The 27,764-nt window shown below is 34.9% G+C and overlaps 2 long non-coding RNA genes across 5 annotated transcripts in view; one reads left to right on the top strand and one right to left on the bottom strand.

Annotated features, from left to right (window-relative positions):
• Positions 1 to 27,764, top strand: part of LOC143239736 (uncharacterized) — a 570,827-nt gene that overhangs the window by 361,837 nt on the left and 181,226 nt on the right. The window lies entirely within an intron of this gene.
• LOC143238033 (uncharacterized) lies at positions 89 to 27,764 on the bottom strand. The gene is made up of 7 exons (XR_013020383.1): positions 27,208 to 27,764; positions 24,752 to 24,813; positions 22,694 to 22,770; positions 20,258 to 20,559; positions 6,809 to 6,878; positions 5,773 to 6,117; positions 89 to 4,673 (listed from the first exon to the last, which is right to left on the bottom strand). It is a non-coding gene; the product is annotated as an uncharacterized LOC143238033 (long non-coding RNA).

The following is a 27,764-nucleotide window of genomic DNA, read 5'->3' as shown; positions in this document are numbered from 1 at the left end:
AAGTAATAAGGAGATAGACTAAAAGTAATTCGGTTTTTATTTTTTAATTAACATAATAAAGATTACAATAATAACAGCACGAAATACCTCACAGCTTTCGTTAAGCCTAAATACCAGTGGTTATTATAGGGTTAAAAAATAATTAAATTAATAAAGAGATAGACCAAAAGTGATTCGGTTTTTTAAATTTCACATAATATACTGAAAAAAAAAATCTTCGTCGCGCTACCAGAAACAGAGGAGTCCCGAGTTCCCAACCAAACTGCGAATGCCCTCAATATGATTGCTTCATCATCCGTTAGGAGGTTATAATATACAGTCAATACCATTATTCGTAGCGTAGCCCAAGAGTTGACTGTGTTTACTTTCTACTCTTTCACTGTTAAAGTAGGGATGGCTAGTACGGATAGCCCTCGTGTAGCTTTGCACGAACTTCAAAACAAACAATCAAGAGCCAAGACACGCTGCGAACTGGTGTAAATTAATTCAACGACCAGTACCTGTCTGCGACTTGTCGTTTGGGAACCAATGCTCTAGTCTGTTGCATATAAATTAGTAATAGTATATTACGTCTAAATTAGGGACAGCTAGCTCAGGTAACCATGGAGTAGTTTTTCAAACACAGCAAAGATGAATCATTGTTTGATGTTCACTAGCTGTATACTAAAATAATCATTGAAACAGAAACATAAAACTTGAAAACGAACACTTACAAAAGTGAGATCTTCTGCAGAAGAGGAGACGATGAGATAATTCAACTCAACTTAATTTTTCCGAGTCCTGCTGGGAATCTACCAACATACTCATCATCAAAGAATCCAGCCAGTCCAAAAATACACACGGCTTCTCATGATCTTCAGCCGGAAGAATTAACATTCACACCCAATCAAGCCAACTGACACATCAACTGTAATATTTACCATTAAGCATCGTGTTGTGTGAAATTGACGCTAATATTTAGAACTAATCATCGTGTTATGTTAGATTGCAACTAACAACCAATCACCGTGACGTAATAAATGAATTATTAGCGCTATTGAAATTTCTCATTTTAAAAGGTGATAGAAAACCTCTTTCGTAATCTACAAAAATATTAAACATTCCACATCACATTCACTTGGTTTGGTTTGAATTTCGTCTAAAGTCACACGAGAGCTATCTGTGTTAGCAGTCCCTAATTTATCAGTGAAGGAAACTACTAATCACCCCACAACGAGAAGATTTGGACTCCTCCTTTAATAACAAATAGTGAGATTGACTATAACATTATGACATCTCCACGGCTGATAGGACGAGCATGTTTAGTTGGACGGGGCTTCAAACCCGCAGCCGAAGGTTACGAGTCAAGCGCTCTAACAACCTGGCCATGCTTTGCTTCTACCTTCGCACCCTGAACACGCCAGTTTTAGTAAGACGATCCATATTAGGTGGCATCACACGACATTGTGCTATAAATTACATGTAGTTCTGATACATTCTGTTCTTCCTCAACTGGGCCTGGCATGGCCTAGCGCGTAAGGCGTGCGACTCGTAATCTGAGGGTCGCGGGTTCGCATCGCGGTCGCGCCAAACATGCTCGCCTTCCCAGCTGTGGGGGCGTTATAATGTGACAGTCAATCCAACTATTTGTTGGTAAGAGAGAAGCCCAAGAGTTGGCGGTGGGTGGTGATGACTAGCTGCCTTCCCTCTAGTCTTACACTGCTAAATTAGGGACGGCTAGCACAGATAGCCCTCGAGTAGCTTAGTGCGAAATTCAAAAACAAACAAATAAACAAACAAACAAACAATCTTCCTCAACTTTATATCGGTTGTTATTGGCTTGTGGCTTTTAATATAACTTTTTCAATCTCATGTATGGATAATTTTATATACCGAGTTAATAAAAATTCCTGATGGTAATACTAAATACGTTTCTGGCTACATGGGCGTAGTGTAGTTATTAGCGTACCAGTCTGCATACCAAGAAGTACAAAGTTCAAGCTAACTATATAAAGTTGAGCACAATCTACATTAGTAAAAGTGTAAGCGTTATAAAAGTGACAGCTATTCTACCTGTTCCATTAATTAAGAATAGGGCAGGTCATGACCCAAGGTTAATATACTCGACTGTGGATGAACAGGTCCAATGATCGCATCTCGTTACCTGAAAAAATAAAAAAAACGCGGTCTAGGGCCATGAATGTATTTGTTTGTTTTAAAATACAAAGCTAAACAATGGGCTGTCTGTGGTCTGCCCACCACGAATATCGAAACCCAGTTTTATAGCGTTGTAAGCCCGCAGTCATTTTGCTGTGCCACTAAGGAATGTATTGTGAGGTTGTTGGTCAAGCCCCAGTGTTTAGTTAAACAAAGGTTGCCGAAAAGTTGTTAGTGTTGACAAACTGCCTTTTATCTAGGTTCGGTGTGGTCAGGTGGTTAAGGCACTCGATTCGTACTCTGAGGTTCGCATGTTCGAAGCCCCGTCACACCAAATATGCTCGCCCTTTCAGCCGTGGGAGCGTTATAATGTCTCAGACAGCCCCACTATTCGTGAGTTAAAGAGTAGCCTAGGAGTTGGCGGTGGGTGGTTATGGCAAGCTGCCTTCCCTCTTGTCTTACACTGCTAAATTAGGGACGGATAGCGCAGATGGCCCTTGAGTAGCTTTACGTGAGGCCCGGCATGGCCAGGTCGGTTAAGGCGTGCAACTCGTAATCAGAGTGTCGCGGGTTCGCATCCCTTTCAGTCATGTGGGCCTAAAATGTGACGGTTCATATCACTATTCGGATTTAATAGTCGTATTTGATCAGAATTAGTTGGATTTATAATAGGAAATCCGAAATAAAAGTAAAAACAAATTTTTATCACATTTTCTGAAATTTTCCGAGTCTCACATGCTGTAATTTTCTGACCATTTGAAAACTTTTTATCTTTAAATTCAGAAACTCATATATATACCGACTTTGAACGTTCTTTCTCTTAGAAATGATTACATGTTTGCAAACAGAATATTTATATAGTAATTAACTTTATCAAACAGTCTACTTCTTCAAGAGATGAAAATAATAAGTTAATACACATAAATCAATTCTATATTTGCATACTTGCACGTATCTACAAACGTCAGCTCTGATAGAACCGCAGGGATCTCTTATCCGAAAACGTCAGTTTGTTGACGTAACATTAGATTACGCACACTGTTGCCACTACAGTGAGAAACTTGCGCTTGGTTCCGGAACGAGAGCAAAACATTTTTCCACAGTTACCTCAGAAACATAATTTGCTTAAGTACAGTTATTATTCCACTAGATTGCAAGTTTTTCAGCTAAGTTTCATAAAAATACCATGAACTTCATATTTTGATATTCGCAAACACTGCAGTATATAAAACTTAATCTCTCAAACTAGCTTCTCGTAATAAAGTTAAAAACAAGGAGGCTATGGTTGTTTATCACATCCGTTGTTAGTACGTGTTCATCTATGAGTATATATTCACTACCTAATGAAATATGTAGTGACCACTCGTTGACAAACATAAAGCAACCTACTTTTGAACCAAGACATTGTTCCTTCTTTTTAATTACATGGATCAACAATATACAGTTCATTTGTTATAAACACTTCCATTTCAGTCAGCCTGATGAAACTTAATGGCATTAAGTATGTCATTTGTCAGTATGTCACCCTTCTTTAAGTTTTTATTAAATATAATGTGAAAACAAAGCTGATACTGCAATATTTCTGTAATTCACAGTAACACGACACAATGAAACAGGTCTCTTGGCCAAGTGATCACAGCACACTGAGTATTTTCACTATCTTTATACAAGACTCCCAAACAAGGTATGTTTTAACACAAAACCAGTTACCTACAGGATATTATACATCAGGTTAGTACCACAGTGATTATTGTAGTAACACTGAACTTGGTTTATTTCCAAAATAGAAGACCAACAATAACTGTTTATGTTTCATCTGTTACACAATGGTTATTTGCATCATTTCGAACCTCACCTTTGACTACTAACAACAAATGTTAATTAAAGAACATATTTTGTTTTCTAATTCACTGGATATAAAACCAAAAACTTCTAGTTACAAAACACTCACTTTATAAGCTGATAATGGAAAAGTTAACTAATTCTAAACCAACATTTTGAAACTTTTACTCTTAAAAATATATATACATACACATGATTCTTTATTTGGGACTCAAAACATTGAAACATGTACTATGTTGAACATTATAAATGTTTAATACATTTGTTTACTTCTCACATTTTAAATAAGTTAAAAAGTGAGATTTTTCCTTCAAACAAAAATGATTATTTATCTACAATTTATTAATTTCCACACATCTTGTTTTTGTAATTCAAAATATTCAAGTAAAAAATGTCTATTTTATAGTATGAAGATACTTTCTTTTCATAAATTTCCATCAACAGAGAACTTAAAAAATAGAAATCTGACCCAGAAATCAATATACATGTACACACTAGGACACTTGTCACATAAAAATAGCTGTACAGATAATACTTTCTAAAAGTAAAAGTCAGGTATTTTCTAAACATCACGTAAGAACAATAGTGAAGCTTAAAGAACTTCATGTTCTGAAGTGTAGTCGTGGTTTTCTACAGCAATGTCAACACCCAAGATGGCTTACACATCAAGTAGGCTCAGGAGAACTCGCTACTTCCTACATATTCAAATAAACAACATCAAACTTTAGTCCAGATGTTTTTTCCTAAAAATGTATTAAAACTACACCAAGATCAGATGAATTCAGTCATTTCACCGAGATAAAATTTCTATTAACAACTGTAAATTTCACACAAAATTAAATCCAAGAGAAAATGAAACTAATATTAAGTCTAATATTAATTATTTGTTTGTATTAAGCTGACAAATGAACACTTTAAAAGTGTCTTATGTCAGTCATACATGCATGTGTCCATAAACATCCAAGCACCAACTGTGCCATGTGCATTATTTTGGTTGTAATAGTATGTGTAAAAAAAAACAGAGTACAATTATTAACAAACATTGTACTAGATTACATAATACTAGAAATACATGCCTAGTGAAAACAGTTTTCATAGTACTAGCATTATAAACAAACAGTACTAACTACCCAGAGAATTCTCCTGTTTGTGCTTAATGTAGCATATGTAAACACCACAAAGTGTATCAGTTGTGTTTTGTTAGTATACATATGAAAGGAAAAAGCACCACATGACTCATGTAATATTTTAGTGTGTGAGCAGACAGCACAAACTGGTTCACTAAATTAAGTGATCTGTAAAAGTTGCTACTGAGTAAACAGACAAAGCACATACTGGTTCACCAGAACAAGGGGTCTGTAAAAGTAGGTATTGTGTCAACAGAAACAGCACAAACTGGTTCACCACATCAAGATGTCTGTAAAACTTGGTACTGTGTAAACAGACATAACACCAACTGGTTCACCAGATCAAGAGGTCTGTAAAAGTAGGTTCTCATTACATATGATTAATGTCTATCTTGTATATAATTTTTCATTTGCACTGTCTCTCACCAACTAAACGTCTACAAGGTGCTACTATATTTTCTATCTTTCTATATTATAAACTGTTGTTTATAATATTTTTATTTATAATTAATCCTAGGTTTCACATCAAACATAAATTCATCTGACTGGGAACCAGAACTGGAAATTCTATTATTACTCAGCATATTGGAAGAGATTAAACAGTAAAAATTTCATGCACTCTGATTTTAAAATTGTAAAAAAAAAACCCTAAAGAATCAAACCTTACGTTTTTCACAGAAGAAAATGTTCTTGCCAAACTGTTTAATGTCTTCAATTAAGATCCACTTAAAGTAAGTGGGTTCCCAGCTTTCTTTATGGTTGAGGTTTGTTCCAGTGATGATGATGACAAAGCTACTGGTACTTTCTTTGAACTTGATGAATCCTTATCTGGCCTAACCCTATTTTGGATGAAGAGAAAGATGTTGGAGGACACGTTTGCTTTGGTGGAGCTTCAGAAGTTGATGTACTTGTTGACGTAGTTGTTAGCATTCGAGAAGATTCTGTCAGTATTCCACTGAAGTTATTAGTTAAAGATGATGTCACTGATGGAGCTGGACTCAAGTCAAGGTAACTATCCCACAGTTTTAACATACTTTAATTAATATGCTTTACTATCCACACATAATAGCTATCTTTACAGTCAAACTCAGTTGACTCAAGAAAACACATTTTTGTTCTATAAATTAACTCATTAAACCCAAACTTACACAACAAGCATCTAGCTAAACATTCCAAATTACTCATTAGATGTTAACAGCAACCAATAACATTTGTGTCTCTTTAGCTGAAAACTAATCCACACTATATTATTATCCATATTCTATATACAGGCTGAAAATCTTATAAGATATGGTGATAATTTTTTAGGACATTATAAAAATAATTGTGGCAGGATATGCACCAAAGTTTGGGTTTAAGGATTTATGAATTATTTTTAAAATTTTTATCTACCTAGGACTGTGAGATATATTCAATAGGTACAAATGCATAATTACCCTATATAGTAAGCCTTTCACACACAAAAGTTAGACAAATGAATATGGGTCTTATTTTGTTGACAAAATCTCATACACTTGTTATACCACATGTACTCACACAAAATTTTCACTGGAATAATAATTATTTTAAAAAACAAGAAAGACGTTTTTTACAACAAGAGTGCATCTTCACACATACACTACACCTTGATTATAAAACAATATGCAACACAAAGACTTTTGGTCTTATTTTAACAATAAGGTCTGAGAAACATTCACTGATACCTCCATCATCAGCTCTAGAGCTGCAGACCTATAGCAATCACCAAGTTGATCTAGTCTCTGTAATAGACACCTGGAAAAAATCATGTTTTGTCAGAATCAAAATAAGTGTGGTTTAGCTTAAGTAGTACATTGAATAAAATTAGAGTATTAAAAAACTCATTATTAGTGTTCTTTATATATACACAGAACGAACCTGTTGATAAGGTTGTTAGAGTTTTGATGTGTTATTTACGTATACATAGAGTGAACGTGTTGATAAGGTTGTTAAAGTTGTTGATGTGTTCTTTACGTATAGAAATATTACAAATATTGGGGAGGGTTTGGAATATATGGCCATACCCTGCAATTAAGATAACCTGCCTTGATGGTGACAGGTGCACATGGTGATGTAAATGTCAAAACGAGGATATCTCTCGGCAGTGTAACTCCATCTTTGCAAGTGGAGATGCGCCTCACTGCAGGAACTCCTTGAATGGAGAAACCAGCAAGAATCTCTGACTCAATGGTGTTCTTCAAATTCCTCCTCGTGATGAATTCAAAGTAGCATGAGGTGTAACCTCAATAGGTATATCCCCAATTGCCTTTGAATTCAAGAGGAGTTCACTGTGTTGGGATGTGAATGTTTCCACCAATGTGTCTCCAGAGTGAAGGTACTTTACCTACTTTAGAGAGCCAGCAACTCCCTCTAGTCCATTCTGAACAAAAAATGGAGATATCTGCCCTAAGAGTTTGTCTGAAAGTCTGTAGTTTTAGAAAATGAGGTACAACAGGTGTTACAGATGTTGGAGAATGCTGCTCAGAATCTTCAAGACATGGTAGTTTACCGACACACTGTTTTTCACTCTTTCATTTAAGTTTTTATTTGGAGGATCCATAATAAAAAAGGAATATTTCGATGCCCACTGACCCCGACCCTCCAAAGCTCTATGAGTGGATGCACTACAATGTCAAACAAGGACAGTGCAGCAATGCTAGGATTTCATGAGCACTATACCCAAACACCAGCATCAGATACATACAATGGCCACAACACCTGTTGAAAACAACCAACACTGGTACTTGTTTGACCCTAGCCCAAGTGGACGAGCCAAATGACCCAAGGAGGGCTATTCCAAGGCTGCCCATCTACAGGAATTCAGGGCCAAAGTGATGTGTTAGTGGTTGACCCCTCAACCACCAGGTCACCCTTCACAGGTCACCAAGTAGGATAAACATGTGGGTGGATGTTTAGATCGCAGAAGAGGTAAACTGAAAGAACAGAACCTTCTCTGAGAAGTCCCCTCACGACGTACATGAATCCACATCCAGGTGGTAGTGTAAGACAACAAATATGTTGATGGAATGCTTCGTAACTGTCATGTCCCAGAGATTACAAAGAAAATGAACCACTTCCTGATAAACAGCAAAAAGTATCAAGAGGTTAATATGAAGATATAATTCCTCTCAAGACCAATGACCCAAGAACTCCTGTTTAATGCAATATGCACTCCACCCTAATATTGACACATCTGTAAAGACATGGCCAAGCAGACAGGTAGAAAGAATAGATACCTTCACTGTTATGTTTTTTCTTTCTAACCATCAAAGAAAGTTGAACTGAAGGAAAGAGAAAGGAATATCTGAAAATCCAAAGGGTAGGTGATGAGGTGCCAATGAACTTGTAGTACCCACTAGAAGGAAAGCATGTGGGCATGGCCCAGACAGATGAGAGCCTCCAGTGATGCCAAAGTCCCTGGAAAAACAAAACTTTCACTGCAAGGAGAAAAGATGCTGATAGTGCCAACTGAACTAAATCCTCAATTAATTGCAAACAAAGATGAAAAGGCTCGACTCAACTAATATATAAATTATAAATCAAGCACCTCTAGATAAAGAAGAAATTGAGTGGGGTGGATAGCAGACTTCTCCACATTGATAAACCCACTCACACCACATCAACGTCTCTGAAGAGGAATTGGGTGTGTGAGGAAGACTCTGTGAAGATGGAAATAGAAAAGGCTGGTCCTACATAAAATGCCTGACTAAACCATAGAGTGCTGATGCCTGTCTAAAAGGAAGAGCTTGAAATTGATAAACACAATCACTGTGGATGAAACACAGAAAAAAGTGATGTGACACTTGAGCAATAGGATGTACAGTTAAACATGAGACAAGTCTAATCTTGTCATCCAAAGCCCTGGAAAAAAAGGCCAATCTGAGATAAGAGAATTCCATGGTAGGTCAAGAAACATCAAGGAAGAAATTGAGATGGAAGAGACTGAAAACAGGACACCAATAGCCAGTCTTTCTAGGAGTGACAAATTCAGGAATGGAATCCTGAAAGCACAAGACAAAACTGTTTGATGACACCTTTGATGAGGATGTCTTGAACTGCTTCTGTGAGAGGTTAGTAGAAAATGTGATCTTAATAGGGGAAGAAATTAGAATAGGGGATTTGGTGAGAAATGTGGGAAAAAGGAGGTTCAATCCTTCTCACAAAATGCAAATAATCCATGAATTAGTGGTAACAGTCTCCCACACTTCTGAAATATAAGCAAACCTGGCTTCAGTGGAATCTGAAAACAGTGTGTAGTTACTGGAATTGGAGACATCATACAAGGTATCAGTGAACAACAGCATAACATGTTGACATGGTCAAGAGAGAAGGAACTGGAGAAGGAGATGAAAGAGAGAGCTGAGGCAATGAAAAGTAAGGGAACTGTGCAATCTACTTGATACAACATGGGACTCCACGGAAGCCCACCAAATACCACACTATAAAATAAAAATGTCTGACACTGTCATGTTAAATTAAAAAAGTGAAAACTGAGTTTATTGCATAGAGGGAATCAGCTGCAATAGGAGGATGTGTTACACTCCTATTGGTGGAGGGTTGTTGAATGCTAATTTACACACTTAAATACAACTGAGCCATGTGGCATACACGTGTATGCAAGTGCTGATCTGTGCAGTAGAAGAAAATCATAAGAAAAATAGCTATAACTGTGAAAAAGGGTGGGTAATTGCATTGGAATTTCAATGTGTGTTTTTTCAGTAAAACTTTACGTATTATGTTATTTTACCCATTCTAACTCAACACCTCACTTACCATGAAAATATATCTGAGATCTACACCGACAAATCGTCATACACGTGACCGCGAGAAAAAACCCTTTATTTATAACCTTGGCACAATTTCTTTATTAGTTGTAAAGGATAAATTTTCGTTTTGATCACTTAACTTTGAATATCTTCTGAGTTTCCCCATTGGTACCCCCTCACTTATCAGTTTTATTTTTCTGTCAATTTTCTCCTCTTTTGCTTACGTCATTTCGTTGCAACAATAGATTCAAGAGTATCGTTACACTTGAAACCAATAAAAACTGAAGAAAGACAACAATAAAATAGAACCACAATATTACTGAATATTTGCATACAGTAACTATGGAGACCAGACATTAAAATAAAAGCCGAACTTTGAGAAGAAAGAAAATTTTATAGCCAAAAAATTACTCACCTTACATTCAACAGGTATTTCGACCAGTAAAATTTGTATGTTTAAAGTTTTGTATAAATATTTTAGTTGTACATTCACATAAGATCATTCTATAAATCTGAATTAAATTCTTGAAATAAGAAACAAAAGTCAGACAACTACTAACATTCACTTTACTCTGCAACCTGTGAGAGGCAAAGGCTTCTTTGTTTAGTTTGTTTTTTGAATTTCGCACAAAGCTACTCGAGGGCTATCTGTGCTACCTGTCCCTAATTAGCAGCGTAAGACTAGAGGGAAGGCAGCTACCAATCGCCAACTCTTGGGTTACCCTTTTACTAACGAATAGTGGGATTGACCGTGACTTATAACGCTCCCGCGGCTGAAAAAGCGAGCATGTTTGGCGTGACGGGGATTCGAACCCGGGACCCTCGGATTAGGAGTCGCACGCCTTAACACGCTTGGCCATGCCGGGCCTCGTTGTTTGGAATTAAGCACAAAGCTACACAATGGGCTATCTGTGCTCTGCCCAAGATGGGTATCGAAAAACACAGTTTTTAGTGTGTATGTCCGCAGACATACCACCGTGCCACTGGGGGTCTTAGGATTAGCACATACTAGGCTGTTTTAGAAAACGTCGTAATGAAAATTTCGAAAAAAGGGACCATTTTTTAAGACAAAAAATATTATTTTTCACAGTAATTAATGCAGTGGTAAACTGTTCTCATTGTGCTAAGCAAACGTTATTTTTGATCTATTAAGTGTGTTATCGTTTATTTAAAACTTAACAGTTTTTTTAACTCCTTTCCTTAAAACTATATTTATAAATTACATCAATAAAGATATAACCAAACCTTCAGATTTAGTCCTAGTGAAAGTCGGGTTCTTGTTACAAGCATAGTACTTTAAAATTCTGTTCATTTATTAACAAAAGTTTGTCGTACGTATCGTAGTTATTTTCATAATAGTCTTAATTTAGAATACCAAAGTGGGAATTTTTTATAGATTTTTGTGTGCGGTGCCATTTAATAGATAGTGACACAATGTATTTATTATTTCGGTCACATAGATACAAATGTACATGCCATGTCCTTTAGATAATAGTAAGATTAGAAAATATAGCGTAATTAATTCTTTATAGTGGATTTACTAAAATATATTTTTTCAATATAATATAATGCTGCAATTCTTAATAGATCGCGTATACCATGTTGCTGTATTATTAATTAACTGTGCTTTTAGTTCGTGATTTTAGTAAATTTAGGATATTTATATCTATATAACACACAATAGCGACTTAATATACTGTGATGGTTTACCCGGTGTCGTCTCGTCATCAGTTAAATGTCTACGACGTTTTTCTTTGTAAGTTCTCTCAGGTACCTTTGGAATGTTTCCTCTCGTTGGACGATAATAAATAGGCATTGATAAGGAATTTAAATGTGGTAACGTTGTTTGTTTGTTTTGGAATTTCGCACAAAGCTACTCGAGGGCTATCTGTGCTAGCCGTCCCTAATTTAGCAGTGTAAGACTAGAGGGAAGGCAGCTAGTCATCACCACCCACCGCCAACTCTTGGGCTACTCTTTTACCAACGAATAGTGGGATTGACCGTCACATTATACGCCCCCACGGGTGGGAGGGCGAGCGTGTTTATAAAAATAAATATTTCTATTTAATGATAGTTCTTTTAAAAGATTTCTTCAGGGCTTAAACGGTAAGGACGAACATTAGTGATAAAATCATAAGAAGTAGAAAAGGCAGATTTCTTTATTTTCGTCATGAAAATGTTACTGAGTTGATAAAGAGTTATTTTATCTTTCATAAGAAGATCCTTTAGGTGTGTTTATTGTGATTTGAAAGTGTAAACTAAATTAGATACATAGAGTTTACGTGGTTAACAATCTGGTCGCTAGGACGAAACTTGGAATGAATGCTGTTAGTCAGCCTCAAATTTTGGACGTGTTTACACTGAACAATTTGTTTTCATTCCATTGGTTCCACTTGTTTAGTACATTGCTGTAATGAACATTGGTATCAACGATTCTAAGGTTAGTACAGTACACTTTGAACTTTTTCAGTAAAATTTATGTTCTGTTGATGTTGTGTTCGAAATTCATGATCCAACTTTTACTCCACCAAACATGCTCACCTTTTATGATATGTGTGAGGGGAGGGAGAATAGTGTTAGGGTCAGTCTCACTATTCATTTGTGAAAGAGTGGTTAGTGGATGGTGATGACTAGGTGCCTCTATTCTTTCACTGTTAAATTACGGTCGACTAGCGTAGATAGCCCTCGTGTAGCTTTAAGCCAAATTTAAAACAAACTAATAGTCTCTTTAGACAAATCTGATAATCTAACGACTTTTGAACATTTCCCTTTGGTTCCTTAAAGTGGAGAAACTTTGGATTCACGTTTAGAAGAATGCATTTTGAAAGAAAGCAAATTTCAAGGTTGATGATTAATAGTATAACTATATTGAAGATGAAGAAATAGATTCATACAACAGACGGGAACAGACATAAAGTTTTCAATATTTGCAGATTCCATCTTCAGTATTTAAAGCAAAAAAAAAAAAAATGATGACGAGAAACCCACTTCAGACAAAAATGTATATCAGAATGTCTGGAATGGGTACTAACACTTGTATTATATATCAGAATAGCTGGTATGGGTACTAACACTTGTATTGTGTATCGGAATGGCAGGTATGGGTACTAACACTTGTATTGTGTATCGGAATGGCAGGTATGGGTACTAACACTTGTATTGTGTATCAGAATGGCTGGTATGGGTACTAACACTTGTATTGTGTATCGGAATGGCAGGTATGGGTACTAACACTTGTATTGTGTATCAGAATGGCTTGTATGGGTACTAACACTTGTATTGTGTATCAGAATGGCTGGTATGGGTACTAACACTTGTATTGTGTATCAGAATGGCTGGTATGGGTACTAACACTTGTATTGTGTATCAGAATGGCATGTATGGGTACTAACACTTGTATTGTGTATCAGAATGGCTGGTATGGGAACTAACACTTGTATTGAGAAGGAGAGAAAACCGTTTCGACCTTCCTTGGTCATCTTCAGGTTAAGAAAGAGAGAGTCTGCAAGTGACCATTGCCGGACACGTCTTAGGGACGAGAGTACTATCGGATACGGGAGAAACAGGTACGGAAAGTTATTCAACCATTGATGAAATAAAACATGTTTATTTTACTGTCAAAACAAGGGCAACTTGCTATCTGCAGTGCCGTATATGGAAGCGTCATAAACCACGAGAAGGTCTTACCCCCAATTTTAGCTAACCTGTAGCTAGGAGAAAGGTCGAATTTACATCCTGGCAGGCAAACCGAAATTTTCACTTGAGGCACTCAACCGTGCGACTAAGCATTACTGGTACATCTGTACAACATACATGCCTGTTTCACTACTTTACTGGTACATCGCTACGACATACATGCCTGTTTCACTACATTACTGGTACATCTGTACAACATACATGCCTGTTTCACTACTTTACTGGTACATCGCTACGACATACATGCCTGTTTCACTACATTACTGGTACATCTGTACAACATACATGCCTTCATTGACTACTTTACTTAAGCATCTGTAAAATATACATATCGTGTTGACTACTTTATTGATACCACTCAACAAAATACATGTCTGGTTCACCAATTTACCTGAACATCTGAACAACATACATGCCTGGTTCACTAATTTACCTAAACATCTGAACAACATACATGCCTGGTTCACTAATTTACCTGAACATCTGAACAACATACATGTCTGGTTCACTACTCTACTGGTACATCTGTACAACATACATGCCTGGTTCACTAATTTACCTGAACATCTGAACAACATACATGCCTGGTTCACTAATTTACCTGAACATCTGAACAACATACATGTCTGTTTCACTACATTACTGGTACATCTGTACAACATACCTGCCTGGTTCACTAATTTACCTGAACATCTGAACAACATACATGCCTGGTTCACTAATTTACCTGAACATCTGAACAACATACATGCCTGTTTCACTACTTTACTGGTACATCTGTACAACATACATGTCTGGTTCACTAATTTACCTGAACATCTGAACAACATACATGTCTGTTTCACTACATTACTGGTACATCTGTACAACATACCTGCCTGGTTCACTAATTTACCTGAACATCATACATGTCTGGTTCACTACTTTACTGATACCTCTGAACACAATACAACTTTAAATAAAAATAATAATTATAAATCTGTACGAACAGTTTTACTGAGATATACTTTAGATTTTATAATTTTGTAAGATTTATTCAGTGTAAGTCACAGAGAGGTGAGAAACCAATCGAGACTTTCGTGTTTGTTTATATGTGATGTCTGACGAGATTCTTCAGTATACAATTTACCTATTGTTTTTAACCCTTAATTCCATAGCCTATGGACGTATTTTTAACAATACAAATTTTACCTATTATATTTTAGCTTCTGTTCCCAAATCCTATTACTGTATTTGTTAACTAATTCTCATTTCTTGACATACTAAATACTCAAGTCTTGTTTTTCGTATAGTTTTTCTCAGTGGTTTACTTTTTACAGACATTTTATATCACCCTTTTATAATACTGCAGAATTCGATCTCAACAACAGTCAATGAAGACCGACTTTGAAAGTAGCTGTAGACAATATTTGAATGTGATTGGACAGAGAACATTATTTACTACTTGTTTTATACATACAGTGAACCGTGGTGTCTGTCCATCAGTTCATCTGTCGCCTGTTAATGACGACTTCACTTCTCATGTTGAGTGTGAAAAGCTACGGATGAAGTCAAAGTTCAACATTAACTTTTCAAGTAACAGTAGAACAGGTATGAATAATGTTGATAACAAACAGGATATTCTACACTAACTTCTTATGAATTAATAACATTATTTATCAGAATGTAAAATGTGATATAACGGTTTATTATTGTTAAATGGTTCTAAGCAGAATACTTACTACACAAACATGGAACATCAAACATAGAAAACCAAAACTCATTTAACACACTTACTATAGAGTATCACACAATCTTACAATTTATCTTCAATCACTGCTGCACGAGGGCTGTTTGCACTAGATGGCCCTAATGTAGCAGAAAGACCAGATGGAAGGTAACTAGTCATCGCTACTCACCGCCAAGTCTTGGTCCACTATTTTATCAACGAATAGTGGGATTGACCGTAACATTACAATCCAAATGGCTAAAAGGTCGATCATGTTTGGTGTGGCGTGGACAATTACACCGGATTTTTGAACCATTTGCAAGTGTATAACCCATCATATACAAACATGGATCCCCATTAGGTTTCTCAACTCAAATCACTACAAGTTGGTGTATATATAAATAATTTACGTAGGTTCTTATACATTTTCTCGCTCCATTTACTACTATAACTGTATTTATATATACACATATATACATATGTACATAGATGTAGACGGAAAATAAATGTCAGAATAGAATAAATAACTGTTTTTATAGGAAAGTCATGAAAGCACTGCGCTTCTTTTCGTTAATCGGAATCACTTATCTTATCTTCTGCGTCAGTCCTCATGACGATACTCATCTGGAGAAGGAGTACATGGTCACTAACGCCTTACAGCAGTCGTCCAAGTAAGTCTCTCAAGTATAATTTTATATGAACGGGGAAAGCGAAAAATGTGGGTATGGTTCTTACTGGCCATAAATCTGTTATTTTCGCAGTTCGTAAGTATAAGACAAGTACGATTCGCCTGTCGCATCAGGAAATGAAATAAAATAGCGCATTGGTGTTACAACTTGCGAAAAAAAACTTTCCGACTCTGCTTGTATGTGTGTGTTTTCCTAGCGCAAAGCCACATAGAGCTATTTACTATATCCACTGAAGGGAATCGAACCTTTGACTTTAACGTTGTAAATCCGTAGAGGAACGTTCCAACTCTTTTTCTTATTTTTCACAAGTTCACATCCAAGTCGATGACACGTTTACTGAGTCTTGCTCTTTGAGTCCAGTAAGAGAATAAATTTTACAGTAAAGTATTGCTCTTAGTGTTGATATAATTTAAGAGGAGTTCCCAGTGGCAGAACAGTATGTCTGCAGGCTTATACTGTTAAAATCCGGGTTTTGATACCCGTGATGGGCAGAGCACATATAGCCCCTTGTGTAGTTTGTGCTTAACAACAAATAACGACAAGTTTACGAAGAATTGTTTAAATAAGGTATAACACAGTACTGTTCCTCAACACACAGATGAAAAACTCAGATGGACTACAATGGTTAGAAATTGATTCCTGTTTACAAAAACGAAAACTGTCTGACAGAATATTTATTAATCATTTCTCTGGTATGTCAATGTATGTATAACCACAACTATCTGGCTATAATTCTCTAGTCTTTTGAACTGACTAAAAGAGCAACAGTGGGAAATTATCATTACTTAAACTTAAGTCAAATTATTTACCGACAAACTAATTCAGTGTAACTTCTAAACTGGTCATCACCAACCATCGCCAAATCGTGGGCTACACCTTTACTAACGAATAGTGTTATTGAAGGTCACATAATCACACCTCAACGGCTGAAAGAGCGGCCACGTTTGGTTTGCCGGGAATTCGAACCCACGACTCTCAGATTGTGAGTTGAATACCTTAACCACCTGGCCAGGCTTGGCCCAAGACTTACAGAATTGAAACGCTTGAATAAACTGCTTTATGTGTGTGTACTAAAAACCTATCAATAATTATAATTCTTTATCACCTGCAGGTTTCGAGGCTTCTAATGATTATATTTCCCAGTGTTTTGTTGTCTATCAGTTTAGAAGACAGATGTAAATTTTAATTTAAGTGGGCGTGTGTTCATGTAATCGTTACCTTCTGAGCTGTAATAACAATTTAGTGGTGGCATAGCTTTTAACCTTACAATTTTATTCTTGAAGTTATCTCAGTTATACTGATAAAATCTTAATAACCAATAACACGAAATGTGACACAACACTGTAAATTCGTAGAAACCTGGTTTTGATACATGTGGTAACACAGATTATGTATATCTTCATGCTACAAACAAATAAACTGCTACTCAAGGCTTACCTCTCATACACAAAGGTCCACATCTTTCACAAATAAGGATATATGGGAAAAAAGTAGAAATTGTGTGGAGAGGTGAGGGAAAAAACCTTAGAAAGAACGTAAGATAGTCGAAATGTTTGAAAAAAATAGATTTCCACTGGACTATATAGAAAAAAAACAACAACTCCAATCCTTTCAGTGTAAAGTGACTGAGAAATAAAAGAGTTTACTTTAACTTTTGACAATAGATCTTACATAGAAACTTATAGAAGAAATCAGAAGACCTTTTCACACTCACATCTCAAAAAGACGTTAGTTTATTATAAACATATGTCTAACACTAAACCACTCCAGCAGAACACTTCCTATACAAAAACGGAACATCAAAAATAGAAAAACAAAACCCATTTAAAGTTTCTTAAATATCTTAAAGAGATAAATATATGGAAGTTATACTCATCAATGAAATAAATATAAAAATCAACACATACAATGGATGTTACATGTAACTAAACCTACATTTAAAAACAACACAAAATAACAAAACACTTTAAATTATTACTTTAACACACTTACTTTAGAGTACCACACAATCTTGCAATTTGTTTTTATCACTGCTAGTAAATTATGTATCCTTTCAACTTTAAATGTTTGTTTCTTTGTAGCGTCTATTTGTGTACTTTAATCATAAAACATTTTGTGGTTCTCTCTAGTTTTATATTTCATAGAATACAAATACATAATACAGTAAAGTCTGTCTAAGCCGGAAACTGTGTATGGCGGAAGCTTGTACAAGCCGCAAATATCAAAATGTTACAGCATTATCTTAAGATTTCTCTTATAAAACGCCCTCTATATGGCGGAACCTGAGTAACGCACAGATGTCAACCATTACGATTTTGGTGTATACATTATGACTATACACTCATACAGACAAATATTACGACTTTTTGCAACTCCTAAATTATTATATATTATATAGGCCTATACAATAAAGTGATAAATTGTTCCCCCAGGGCTTGAAAGGGGTGAAAAGAAAATTTCTAGTGAGATACAAATAAATTTTTATCACAAATAAAAGACATAGTCCAAATGGTTACTTGCGATAATCATGTTTGTACTTGAAATAATAAAGAAATATTTGTATCTCCGACGTCTACCAAGAGTTTGAGTGCAGTGATTCTCCATACTGGGTACGTGAGGGAATACATAGTTACATCATCAGTGCTTGTCAGCCAATCAGCGCTTGCGTAGATGGGTATTTCTCATTTTCTAAGCGGCATAGAAACACCAATGCGATCGTTCACAAGTTGGGAAAAAATAAGCCTTGTTCACCAGATTGTCTTGTTTCTGGCAAATCTAAAACTACTAAACTTGTGAAAGGGCTCTGTCTACAATCATTACGCTCAGTCATTTGAAATAGTTAGCATCTCTGGAAACGCGTACGAAAAACTATATTCCGCCTACTTCATCTATCAACAAGTAGAATCAGAACCTGAGTAAGGCAGAGAAAAATATTTTTGATTAAATACTAATTTCTTATTAATTAATAATTCTCGAACATTTTGTTACAGTAATTATTGGTTAAATATATTCTGTCATTTTTCTGCCGTCATTATTCCAGAGGTCGCTATTTGAAAGAACGATTGACTGCACTTTTGGTCGCTCTCTCTCTCTCTCTCTCGGGATTTGGGTAATCATATGTACCCTGAAGGGTCAGGTGCTCTTTGACCTCTTCCTCCATTTGCGATGATTTGTTTTAGAATTTCGCGCAAAGCTACTCGAGGGCTATTTGCATTAGCCGTCCATAATTTAAAAGTGTAAGACTGGAGGGACCCATCACCACCCATCGCCAACTCTTGGACTACTCTTTTACCAACAAATAGTAGGATTGACCGTCACATTATAACGCCTCCACGGCTGAAAGAGCGAGCATGTTTGGTGCGACGGGGATTCGAACCCGCGACCCTCAGATTACGAGTTGAACGCCTTAACCCACCTGGCCAAAAGTGAAGGTGAACAGTGGGAAACCTCAGAAGTTATAAAACATGAAATTACTCTTTTAACTTAGTTAAGAAATTGGTGTTTGGTTGGTTTTGCGTTTTATGACGCAAAGCAACTATGGTATCGGCTTAGACAGTGAAGGTGCATTTCCTTAATTGTGTATAATTTTTAGCGGAACGTTATACTTGCTTGACTCAAGGGAAGTAAGACGTTAGTGAATAAAGTTATTATACTGTTTATGTTATATTTATTGGAATAAGAACGAAAATAGATATTCAAAATATACATACAAGTCCACAAAATCTTAATCAAATTTTTTGAAGAAAATGTCCAATTTCAACAGTTTAGTTTTCCAATGGACTTTCTCATGCGGTTAAAAGAGAATAACAATTCTACAACCTTTTCATAAAGTTCATTTTCCACTTCATTTTTGCATACACTTTGAAAGAATTAATATAACTTAACACTGGTGATGAAGTAGGAATTTCTATTTCTTCACTATCTTTTCTTTTGTTCATCATCTGAATCTCTCGTACTGTTACCATCTTGAGATTCAATTACAGATTTTAAATCAGTTTATGTTAAAACATTCCTTTCAACGTTCACAAAACTTTCCGCATTCACAGAATCATCTGCATCAATCACAGTTTGGATTTCACTAGAATCGTTATAACAAACTTTTTAAAACATGAGGGCATAAATTAAATATTCCATAAATTTTAAAATTAGGGAAGATAAGAATTTATTTTTTCGTGAGAATTATTTCGTGAGTAGAATTTTCCCCTTAAAAGATAAAAATATTTCTACAAATCATGAATCTAATTTAACTGCAAAATTAATGATTTTCATATTTACCTATTACTCATGGTTTCTATAGGTTTCCATCAGCAAATGGTCCGGCATGGTCAGGTGGTTAAGGCACTCGACACGTAATCCGAGGGTCGAGGATTCGAATGTCTGTCACATAAAACATTCACCCTCGCCCTTTCACCCGTGGGACCGTTATAATATGACGGTCAATCCCACTATTCATTGATAAAAGAGTAGCCAAAAAGTTGGCGGTGGGTGGTGATAACTAGCTGCCTTCCTTCTAATCTTACACTGCTAAATTAGGGACGGCTTGCACAGATAGCTCTCGAGTAGCTTTGTGTCAAATTCTAAAACAAACAAACAGTTATCAGTTTTATATTTCTGTCATTCTCCTTTTATTTTGCTTACCCACTTCATTACAACAATTGATTCACCAGTATTGTTACGCTTACAACTAGTTAAAACTGTAAAAGACAACAATAAAATGGAACCACAATATTATTGAATATTTGCGTATAGTAAATAAGGTGACAAAATATTAAAATATAAACCGAACTGTGCGAAGAAAAAACAAAATTTTATGGAAGAAAGTTAGACAATTAATAAGTAACATTCACTTTACTCCACAACCAGTGAGAAGCCTAGTAATTAATGTTAGTAAATACTTGTCTGTTTTCAATAACGTCGTGTTGAAAAATTTAGAAAAATTGAACATTTTGTATAAAGAAAAGAGATTCTTTTTATGACAAGTACTGCATGGGAAAGGTTTTCGGACTGTTCTAATATACACTATATTTTTTTATCTATTAAATGTGGTACCGTTTATTGAAAAAATAAATTTTAAACACCATTTCTTAAAACTGTATCTATAAATTATATCAATAAAAAAGATACAATGAAATCTTTAGGTTTAGTCCTAGTGAAAGTCGGGCTCTTGTTATACGAAGAGTATTTAATATTCATTTCTATGGAAAACAAACGCTTGTTGTTCGTATCGTAGTTACTTTTAAAATTATCCGAATTTAGAATGCTGAAGTGGGAATTTTTTATAAATTTTTCTTTATAGTGACATTTGATAAATAGTGACGCACTGTATTTATTATTTCCGTTAAATAGACACAGATATGCACGCCATGTCGTTTATGTAATAGTGGGATTAGAAAATATAATTTAATTAATTGTTTATTTTGGATTTACTGAATGTATATCCTGAATATTATATAATGCTGCAATTGTTAATACGTAGCGTAAAATATCTCACATATTCTACATTCACTATTTAAAGCAAAATAAAAATAATACATCATTTCTAACTAAATAACTAAAATACATTACTGAAATAACAATCATTTAATCAAAACTAAAACACATAGAAAGTTAATTACTAACAATAAAACATGTCGTACATATTTTAAATTGTACAATTTTAATGAAGGTTACATGATATTTGGTGTTGGTTAAAGTTGTTTCATGTGAATGGTTTCTTTAAGGACTAATTCCAGATCAGTGTCATCCCTACAAAGAATACTTATACTTTATTGTTCGTGTCCTGTTTCTTCACTGTGTTGGTGTATAAACGAAAACCATGAGTTACTCAAATTTACGTGTATTTCATGAACAATCCCATATTTCATTTGCTCTTACTACTAGATAGAGTTCGGCTATGTCAGTACATCAGGCCATGCAGTTTTCTTGGGCGAAAATATGGACAAGCCATGAACAATGATAAATTCGGATGTCTTTAGTCAAAAAAAATCCGATGTGTATGATATGGGGTTAAAACTTATCTGGAACTAAAACATAATTTGTGAATTATAAAAAACAACTACCTATCACCATATTGCTCTGTATTTTTTATCCTATCCTTTTTAACTTACCTGTTTTTTATCTGACCACAATTTGTGAACACCTTTCATATGTTGAGTGCACACCCACATATCATATTTTAAATTCTAAGTAAAACATTATTCTAAATGTATACGAACAGTTTTACCCAGAAATACTTTAGACTTTATAATTTTGAAACATTCATTCAGTGTATGTCAAGAATTAAAACCAGTCCAGACTTTGTTTACATGTAAATTCTGACGAGTTTCTCCAGTAGACAATCTACCTATTGACTCCTAATCCCAAATCCTATGATTGTATTTGTTAACTAATTATCATTTCTACACATACTAATTACTCATGTCTTGTTTTTTGTACAATTTTCTTGGTACAATTATCTTACCTTTTTATATTACAGAATTTAATCTGAACAACGACCACGACTTGTGAGTAACTTTCAAATCTTGAATGCACACCTTTATATTAAATATTAAACTTTAAGTAAGAAATAATTCTAAGTCTGTACGAACAGTTTTACTCAGAAATACTTTGTAATTTATAATTTTGTAACATTCATTCAGTGTTAAGTCACAAAGAAAAGGAAATACAGTCCAGATTGGACAGATAACATGATCCTACTTGTGTTATACATACTGTGAACCGTGGTGTCTGTCCATCAGTTCATCTGTCTCCTGTTTATGACGGCCACTTCTCGTGTTAAGTGTGAAAAGCTATGGATGAAGGCAAAGTTCAACATTAACTATTTAACTGACAGTATAACAGGTATGGATAATATTGACAACAAACAGGATATTCTACACTAACTTGTTATGAATTAATAACACTGTCATTCACATATCAACATGTGACATGTTATTGTTGAGTGGTTCTTACTAGAATACTTCCTGTACAAAGATGGAACATGAGACATAGAAAACCAAAACTCATTTAACACACTTACTCTAGAGTGTCACACGATAGTGTTGATAGAGATAGTGAATTTGAAGACCTACACTGTTGAAACAAACAGTCAAATTAAAGACCAACACTGTTCAAAAACAGATATTGAAACTGAAAACCAGCACTGCTGAAATTGACGGTGTTTATGGTATCCTTTTCTCCCGCTGAGTTTAAAAAGTTGACGAAGTCAAAGTTCAACATTAACTATTTAAATAACGAAAGAACAGGTGCGAATAATATTGATAACAGACAGAATATTCTACACTAACTTGTTAAGAATTAATAACACTGTCATTCACATTTTAGAATGTGACGTAACGGTTTGTTATTGTTGAGTGGCTTTTAACAGAACACTTCCTGTACAAACATGGAACATCAAACATAGAAAACTAAAATCATTTTGACACACTTACTCTAGAGTATCACAAAATCTCACAATTTGTGTATCCTTTCAACTTTAAATGTTTGTTTCTTTGTAGCATCTATTGGTGTACTTTAATCTAATCATAAAACATTTTGTGATTCTTTCTATTTTTATATTTCACATAATACGACTGTATAATACATATATATATATATACACACACACATATATAAATCTACAGACGACATGCATGACTTGTCTCATCTCAAACTTTTTGCTCTGAGATATACACCAACAAACGTTTATACACGTAATCGCGAATAATGACCCTTTATTCATACTCTAGGTCTAATTTGTTAAATAAGTTTAAAAGAGAAATTGTCTTTTTTTAATAACTCAACTTTGAACATCTTCTGTCTTTTACAACTGCTATCCCAAACTTATCTGTTTTATATTTCTCTCTTCATTTTCCTTCTCTTTCGGGCCCGACATGGCCAGGTGGGTTAAGGCGTGCGACTCGTAATCTGAGGTTCGCATCTTCGTCGCACCAAACATGCTCGCCTTTTCAGCCGTAGGGGCATTATAACGTAACAGTCAATCCTACTATTCATGGGTAAAAGAGTAGCCCAAGAGTTGGCGGTGGGTGGTGATGATTAGCAGCCTTCCTTCTAGTCTTACACTGCTAAATCAAGGACAGCGAGCGCAGATCGCCCTATAGTAGCTTCGCGCGAAATTCAATAAGCAACCTTCTCTTTCGCGTACGTCATGTATTTATAACAATTGATTGACAAGCATTCCTACGCTTCTAACCAATACAAACTGAGAAAAACAACAATAAAATGGGACCATAATATTATTGAATATTTGCATATAGTAACTAAGGTGACAACATATTAAAGTAGGAACCGAACTGTGCGAAGAAAAAGCACAATTTTGTATTCGAACGTACCTTACATTTCATGGGTATTTCGACCAGTACAATTTGTAAGTATAAAGTTTTATATAAATAATTTAAATGTATATTCACATAAGGTCATTATATAACTCTGAATTAAATTCTTGAATGAGAAACAAAAGTTAGACAATTAGTAAGTGACATCCATATTATTCTACAACCTGTGAGAGGCTTAGCAATTAGGGTTAGCAAATATTGGGCTGTTTTAGATAACGCCGTGCTAGAAAATTTAGAAAAAGTAAACATTTTCTACGAAAAAAAAAAGATTCTTTTTACGGCAAGTATAGCAGGATAAAAGTGTTGGGACCGTGTTGATATAAACGGTCATTTTCTATCTGTTAAACGTGCTACTGTTTATTGACAAAAAGTGTTTTTTTCTTTTAAACTCCATTTCTTAAAACTATAAATTACATCAATAAAGATACAATCAAACCTTTAGGTTCAGTCCTGGTGAAAGCTGGGTTCTTGTTACAAGAAGAGTACTTGACATTCTATCTATGATAAACAAAGGAATGTTATACCTATTGTGTTTATTTTTATAATTGTCTGAATCTAGAATACCAAAAGTGGGAATTTTAAAATAGATTTTTGTTTGTGGTGCCATTTGATAGATATGCCATAATGTATTTATTGTGTCGGTAGATAGATACAGACATAAACGCCATAGTATAGTAAGATTAGAAAATATGACGTAATTCTATATATTGGATTTTCCAAAAATATATATCTTCAACATTATATCATGCTACAGTCGTTAATATATAGCCTATATTATGTTGTTTGTCTTATTTATTAACTTTGCTTTTGGTTCATGATTTTAATAAAGTTGGATAATTATAATTATATAACCCACAACAACTTAATATACTGTGATGGTTCACCTGGTGTTGTTTCATCATTACTAACAACAACTTAATAAACTCTGATGGTTCACCTGGTGTTGTATCATCATTACTAACAACAACTTAATATACTGTGATGGTTTACCTGTTGTCGTATCATCATTACTAACAACAACTTAATATACTGTGATGGTTCACCTGGTGTCGTATCATCATTACTAACAACAACTTAATATACTGTGATGGTTTACCTGTTGTCGTATCATCATTACTAACAACAACGTAATATACTGTGATGGTTCACCTGGTGTTGTATCATCATTACTAACAACTTAATATACTGTGATGGTTCACCTAGTGTTGTATCATCATTACTAACAACAACGTAATATACTGTGATGGTTCACCTGGTGTTATATCATCATTACTAAAATGTTTACGACATTTCTAAGTTCTCTCAGCTGTGTTTGGAACATTTTCTCACGTTGGGTGACACACAATTAAGGGACATTGATAATGTTATAGAGTTTACAGCAATAAGCAATATTTTGATCAAGTAGTAATTTTAGTTAAAATAACAATTTTAGGTAGGACTACTTTACACTGATTATTTATGTTATAATTATATAGGTTAACAATCTGGTCACCAGGATGAAACTAGAATGCTGTTAGTCAGTCACCTCAGCCTCATATTTTTGACATGTTCACGTCGAACAATTTGTCTTCGTTCCATTTGTTCCACTTGTTTAGTACATCGGTATAATCAACACTGTTAACAATCATTCTAAGGTTAGTACAGTACACTTTGAACTTTTACAATAGAATTTATGTTCTGTTGATGTTTTGTTCGAAATTCTTGATCCAACTTTTGCTCCACGAAACATGCTCACCCTTTATGACGCGTGACTGGGCGGATATTGTTACAATCAATCCAACAGTTCCTTTGTAAAACAGTGGTTGATGAGTGGTGATCACTAGGTACCTTTCCTCTTTTCTTTCACTGATAAATTACTGACGGCTATAACAGATAGCCCTCGTGTAGCATTTAGCCAAATTGAAACAAACCAATAGTCGCTTTAGGTAAATCTGATAAGCTAACGAATTTTTCAGTTTGGTTTCGTTCATTAAAATGGAGAAACTTTGGAATGATCTATCGAATTTTGTATTCTGAAAGAATGCATATTTCAAGATGGCCCGGCATGGCCAAGCGTGTTAAGGCATGCGACTCCTACTCTGAGGGTGGCGGGTTCACATCCCTGTCGCGCCAAACATGCTCGCCCTCCCAGCCGTGGGTGCGTTATAATGTGACGGTCAATCCCATTATTCGTTGATAAAAGAGTAGCCCAAGAGTTGGCGTTGGGTGGTGATGACTCGCTGCCTTCCCTCTAGTCTTACACGGCTGAGTTAGGGACGGATAGCACAGACAGCCCTCGAGTAGCTTTGTGAGAAATTCAAAAACAGAAAAAAACATTTCAAGATTTTCTTTTTTTAACTTTAATTTTTCAGAGTAACAGCATACAAGGAACAGTTCATTTACATATGGTCATATCAAGACATTAGCAATCAGTGAATCGAAGGAAAACGATATTTGATGATTAATAGTATAACTATGTTGATGATGAAGAAATACTTTGGTATAACAGAAGGGGACAGAGATAGCATTTTCAATATCTTACATATTCCATCCTCAGTATTCAAAGCAAAATAATAAAAACGTAATTTCTAACTAATTAAATAAAATATATTTCTGAAATTACGATAATTTAAAACTAAAATACATAGAAAGTAAATTACTGACAAGAAAACATGCTGTACATATTTTAAAATGTGCCATTTCAATGAAGACTACATGATATTCGGTGTAGGTTAAAGTTGTTTGATGTGTATAGTTTCTTTAAGTACTAATTCCAGATCAGTGATATCCATATAAAAATATTTATATTTTAAAGTTCATATCCTGTTTCTTCACTATTTTGCTTTATAAATGAAAACCATGAGTTACTCAACTTTTCTAAGTATTTTCATGAACAATCCAATATTTTATTACCTTTTACAGCGAGATGGCGTTCGGTTTTCTTATACAACAGGCTTTACCGTCTTCACTCGTGAAATATGTACAAGTCACGAATAAAGATAAATTCGGATGTTGTTAGTCAGGAAAAATCCCATGCGTATGATAAGGTGTTAAAACTAATCTGGAACTATAACATAATTTATGAGTTACAAGAAAGCAATTATCTATCACCGTATTTCTCTGTAGTTTTGTTTTTTTAATCTATCTTTCTAACTAACAGCTTTTTTTAATCCTACCTCGATTTGGGAGCACCTTTCAGATGTTGGGTGCTCAACCCACGTATCAAATTTTAAACTTTAAGTAAAACATAATACTAATATGTATACTAACAGTTTTACTAAGAAATATCTTAGACTCTTTAGTTTTGTAACGTTCATTCAGTGCATGTCACAAGGAAGAATTAACACCAATCCAGAGTTTCACGTTTGTTAACATGTTAACTGCCGAGTTTCTCCATTAGACAATCTACCTATTGTTTTTTAACTCCTCATCCCAAATCTTATGATTGTATTTTCATTTCTTCACATACT

The sequence above is a fragment of the Tachypleus tridentatus genome, chromosome 13 (assembly GCF_004210375.1).
Source record: "Tachypleus tridentatus isolate NWPU-2018 chromosome 13, ASM421037v1, whole genome shotgun sequence".
Taxonomy (NCBI): Eukaryota; Metazoa; Arthropoda; class Merostomata; order Xiphosura; family Limulidae; genus Tachypleus; species Tachypleus tridentatus.
This window is presented reverse-complemented; position numbering and strand designations above follow the sequence as displayed.